The sequence below is a fragment of the Myotis brandtii genome, unplaced genomic scaffold (assembly GCF_000412655.1).
Source record: "Myotis brandtii unplaced genomic scaffold, ASM41265v1 scaffold32, whole genome shotgun sequence".
Taxonomy (NCBI): Eukaryota; Metazoa; Chordata; class Mammalia; order Chiroptera; family Vespertilionidae; genus Myotis; species Myotis brandtii.
The window spans coordinates 6,229,132-6,234,844 of NW_005362269.1; the positions used below are offsets into that span (position 1 = coordinate 6,229,132).

The 5,713-nt window shown below is 41.8% G+C and overlaps 1 protein-coding gene across 1 annotated transcript in view; it reads right to left on the reverse strand.

Moving 5' to 3' along the window:
• Positions 1-5,713, reverse strand: part of HAVCR2 (hepatitis A virus cellular receptor 2) — a 32,192-nt gene that overhangs the window by 9,455 nt on the left and 17,024 nt on the right. The window contains exon 7 of the transcript XR_001362935.1: positions 3,769-3,867. The gene's annotated coding sequence lies outside the window, so the exon portion shown is untranslated. The remainder of the gene's footprint in view (positions 1-3,768; positions 3,868-5,713) is intronic.

Sequence of the window (5,713 nt, forward strand, 5' to 3'; positions counted from 1 at the left end):
GATACAATGTTTCGGTCCGGCTGGGTTTCAGTCCGGCTGTTTTCTGGGGTTTTGTTTACCTTCTTATTTGCAACATAGTATATAGTTGCTTAGACTTGCAGATGAGAGGCCGGCAAGTGAGGCGGGGAACTGTTGGAGTCTGCAGCAAGCAAGCCTCGTGCTCGCTTCAGTGCCTGGCTGCCGGCCGCCATCTTGGCTGACAGTTAATTTGCATATACTCACTGATTAGCCAATGAAAAGGGTAGCGGTCGTACGCTAATTACCATGTTTCTCTTTTATTAGTGTAGATATATATAATCAATTGTCATCAGACAGTCTCTAATGGGAGTTGTGAAAAGCAACCTCTGATTCAGGCCAAGTCCAGCTTTTGGGACAGACAGCAGTTACATCAAGAAAGAGTTTCCTCCACACTTGGGTTCAGATCCCAGCTCTGCCACTTAGGAACCTGGGTATCTCTGTGAGTTACTAAGTTAAGCCAAGCCAAGCCTTGATTTCCTCATTCCTTAAATGGGACCAAAAATACTTGTTCTATCTCCCTTAAAGGATTGTTGTAATGAACAAACTCAGAACTAAACCTAAATATGCATGAATACTACAGCCTCCATTTCTGGAGAATTTACTGTGTCATAGGCTATGTGCATTTTACTTTCACCCTTAGGCAGGTGCTGTTATTAACCCATTCTTGGAGGAAGAAGCTGAGGTTTGGAAAGATTATATCAGCCTAGATCAGCCGTGGGCAAACTACGGCCCGCGGGCCGGATCCGGCCCGTTTTAAATGAATAAAACTAAAAAAAAAAGACCGTACCCGTTTATGTAATGCTGTTTACTTTGAATTTATATTAGTTCACAGAAACACTCCATCCATGCTTTTGTTCCGGCCCTCCGGTCCAGTTTAAGAACCCATTGTGGCCCTCGAGTCAAAAAGTTTGCCCACCCCTGGCCTAGATATTTGCTTTCCCTTTATGCTTTGTCTTTATATACTTACAGTGGTCACTACTGACCCTACCTCAACTACCACCAAAGGTTAGGAGACATATTCTGAAATGCTTCACATACAGACAGGTCATGCCTTATTATTTGGGAGGCAAAAGATTTTGTGACCAGCCCTGGCCCATGTGGCTCAGTTGGTTGGAGCAACACCCTGTGCACCAAAAGGTGGAGGGTTCTGTTCCAGGGCAGGATGTATCCAGATTGCGGATTTGATACCCAGTCTGGGCATGTGTTTTGGAGGCTACTGATCAATGTTCTCTCTCACATCGATGCTTCTCTTTCTCTCTATTTCTTTTTTCTCCCCCTTCCTCTCTCAATATCAATAAAATAAAATAAAAAGATTTTGACTAGTTTTGTTATATACACTGAAACTCTGCCAAATCCCAGTAGGTCAGTGATAAGGATTTTCTAATTTAATTAAATAGTTTTTACTATTATATTGAGGCTAACAAGTATACTAAGGATAAAAAAGTCCAGGATTATTCTATCAGGCAGAGATACAGGTAAAATAAGCATTTAACTAACAAAATTGTGCAGAAGGACATAAAGGGCAAATATAATTAGACCATGACACTCCCCGACTTACAAACCTCCCATGACTCTTTCAGAAAAAAGAAAAAAAAAATCTAACTCCTAACCTAGATACAAAGGCCCAGTGATCTAACCTCTGCCCAACTCTCATATTTTTCTATCTCTCCCCTGCCCATGGGGTTCCAGTCACTCGTGGTTCTTTCAAACGCATCCCTACTCTAGTACCTTCTTGCTGGTGGTGTCTCTGCCTAGATCCCCATTCCTTTAGCTCACCATTTCCAGACTTCCCCTTTTCATTCTGATCTCTGCTTAAATGTCACCTCAGACATTCCTCATCACTCTATTTTAGTTTTCTACACTGCATTTGTTACCTCCTTTCCTGTGATATGTGTGTGATGTGATGCACGCAAATGTGTGTCTGTGTGTGTGTTTGTGTGTGTGTGTGTGTGTGTGTGTGTGTGTGTGTGTGTGTGTGGTGTATGTTGACCATCTCTCTTAGAATTTTCTGTGATGATGGAGTTATTCTATATGGGTGTTGGACAAGCACTTAAAATGGGGTTAATACAAATGAGGAAGTTAATTTTCTTTTCATTTAACTTTATTTTAATTAATTTAAATTTAGGGAGCATTTGAGATCCTTCTCTCCGGCATCTGTTGTCAATTTGGCTCAAATCAAAACTTATAAAACTTTAAATAAATTAATTTTCATTTAAATAGCCACACATGGCAATAAAATAAAATAAAATAAATTTAAAAAGAAAAAAATATATAGCCACGCATGGCTATTGTATGTGCTCCAATGTTTGTTCCTATTTCCATATTATATAATGCCCACTTCACAGATGAAGAGAGGCTGAGCAAAGGAATGTGTCAGCTCTAAAGTCACACAGCCTCCAAGTAAGCCTAAATATGCAGGTCTTCCTCACTGATGTTGCCCAGGAGAAGCTTAAACAACTGAGATGTATAAGCCATGAACCCATGTACATGAGACTCTATCTCCCAAGAAATTCAAAGCACTCTAGTTTATGTGAATTTTTCCAATTTTTAAAAAGGATTTTTAAATTATAGTTGATATAAAAGATTATATTAGTTTCAGGTGTACAACAGAGTGACTAGACATACAAACCTTACAAAGTTATCCCCATGATAAGTCTAGGACCCCTGTGACACCATACATAATTATTCCAATATTATTGCCCACATTCCCTCTGCTGTACTTTACATCCCTGTTACTTATTTTATAACTGGCTGATTGTACTTTTTCATTCCCTTCATCTTTTACACCCCCCACCTCCCCCACCCCCATCAGGTACCTACCAATTTGTTCTCTGTATGTATGAGCTTGTTTCCATTTAGTTTTCTTTGTCCTTGTTTTTACATTCCACATATAACTGAAAACTGATGGTCTTTTTCTTTCTCTGTCTGCCTTTTGTCACTTAGCGTACTATCCTCTAGGTCCATTTTGTCACAAAAGGCAAGATTTCATTCTTTTTATGGCTGTGTAATATTCCTTTGTACATATGTAGCTCATGTTCTTTATCCATTCATCTACTGACAGATGCCTAGGCTGCTGCTTGTGCTGAATGGAAGGGCATTTGGGAGAGATTGCAGGGCGTTCCAGAAGCAGGCCATCACTCCTGTAGAACTTGAGGGCTTTTCAGAGAGACTATGTGGGCTCTTGTGAAGGGTCTAGAGCTGCTGGAAGAGGCTCCAGCAAGGTGAGCTGTTTGGATGGGACAGACTCTCAGGGAAAAGCCAGAGCAGGGCAGACAGTGTAGGCCAGGTTAATAGAGAGAGAGATTTTGTGCCTGCCTGCTCAGGGCCAGCTGGATGGGAGAACTCAACAAAGGGACAATAGCACTCTGTCCCCTGAGAGAGTTCCTACCAATCCCTGCCCCTCTAGCCTGTGCCCTAAAGTTAGTCTATTGAGTTCCTCCCCTTAGGTCCCAGGCACTTCTGGAGCTGCTGCCTCTGTGCTGGAGCTTAGAGGGCGGGAGTTCATGTGAACCCTCTGCCTACAGTGCTAGGTCTCCTATAACCCTTCCTGCATCTCAGACATAATCCCATTGGTGCCCAAAGCTGGATGTTATAGGAACTCTCGGCACAGGTGCCCTGTGCTTTGGAGCCTGAAGTGGGGTTCAGACCTCTGGCTCTTTAGGGGGTACCTGTGAAGCCCAACTATCTCTCCCATTCATTCATCACCACACAGGGAGTGTGGGACCTGCCCTGACCCATAGTCACACTTACCTGTGTCAACGTGGTTCCTTCTTTATAACCTTAGAGACTTCTATTCAGCTGGTCTTCAGGTGGTCTCAGTGACCTTTGTGCAATAATTTCCACACGTTCCTGGAAAGAGGTGAGTTCAAGATTTATCTACTTGGCCACCTTGATTCCTTGGTGCTCTCCCCTGGAATTTTCCCTAACTTCTATTGGCTCTATCATTGTTGCCCTAATATGCCATATAATACTCAGAAAGTTCAAGCAACAAAGTTCTGATTTTCTCTTCCGCATAAATTTCCAGAGGATTGTACTTACGTGTGAGTTAGGAGGTTTCCAGCTCCTCTGACGGTTTGTCACCGATCCTTCCCTCAAGGGTTTTTATACCAGTAGATAAAGATAAATTCCTTCCAGCATTCCATTCTTTATCTCTTTGCCACACCTGGACATCAGACCTTTGGGAAGTATCTTTGAAAGTCAGACTTCTCCAGTCTGACTGGATTATAAGGAGATATTAGTGGACGGGGACAATATTTGTGCTCTGCTATGCTGTTTTTGAAAGATTCCGCACAGAGAGTGATTTCAGGTCAGACTCTAGACCTGCAAGGCCATTTTTTAAAACTTTATTTATTTACTTACTTACTTACTTACTTACTTATTTTTACTGATTTCAGAGAGGAAAGAAGAGGGAGAGATAGAAACATCAGTGATGACAGAGTTATCATTAATTGGTTGCCTCTTCCACTCTCCCCACTGGGGATCAAGCCTGCTACCCAGGCTTGTACCCTGACTAGGAATCAAACTGTGATGTCTTGGTTCATAGGTCAAACTCTGAGCCACACTGGCCAGGCTAAAAGGCAATTTTGAGACTGTTTATATCTGAAGGGATCTTAAACAACCAGGGCCAACTCCTCAACTGATAATGAATAAACTGAGAGCCAGAAAGAGGACTAGAGGATGGGACCCACAGAAGACACACTGTGGGGCCGACACAGACAAGAAAGCCGAGTACACCTGCTCCTATGCAACTGTTCTTGTCACTTAACAAGCATTATTTCACCAAATATTCATTGAGTACCTCCTGCTAAGCAACCGTTATCCTATGCTAAAACAAACAAAGAAACAAACATATAGCCTTTACCCTCAAAAGTTTAGAAAAACAAGCTGCCACTTTAATTAAAAATGATGTATCCCTTGTTGGTTTTGCTCAGTGGATAGAGTGTCAGCCTGTGGACTGAAGGGTCCCAAGTTCGATTCGGTCAAAGGCACATGCCTGGCTTGCAGGCTGGATCCCCAGTAGAGGCATGCAGGAGGCAGCCAATGAATGATTCTCTCTCCTCATTGATGTTACTGTCTCCCTCTCCCTCTCTGAAATCAATAAAAATATATTTTAAAATGATGTAGAGTTACACTGTGCTTCACTATAATTGATATGCATCTCTCAGATGTTAATAGCAAGTCCATTGAAACTGGAGATTTTGAACTTGTCTATGACAAAGATGTATGGATGAAAGGGTCCACTTGCTAACCTGACAAGCTCGGGGAAGGCCTGCATGGCGGTTCTGCAAACTCAAAGACCTAAAGTAACCACAAAGGATGGTCTGAAATTAAACTTTAACTAAAAGCAGTTCTGGTGGGTAGTCACATCCTAGGCTGGTATCTTCCCTGACAAGGTCAACCTTTACCTTAACTGAGCCTATAGTCTTTTTGCATCTACCACAACATAGAAAATATATCTAGATACCATATCATTGAAATGTCAGGGTTACTTGTAACTTCCCTTTTTTCCAGACTCCTCAGGGCACATCAAATGCCCTGTATGCCAGGACAGATACCACAAAATCCTTCATTGTTACTGTTATCATGTTAATTGTTCACTGTAAACTATCCTGTACCCACCTAAGCAAAAGAAGTATGTGCCTATCATTTGACTTTTTTTTAAAATAATTCTTTATTGTTGAAAGTATTACATATG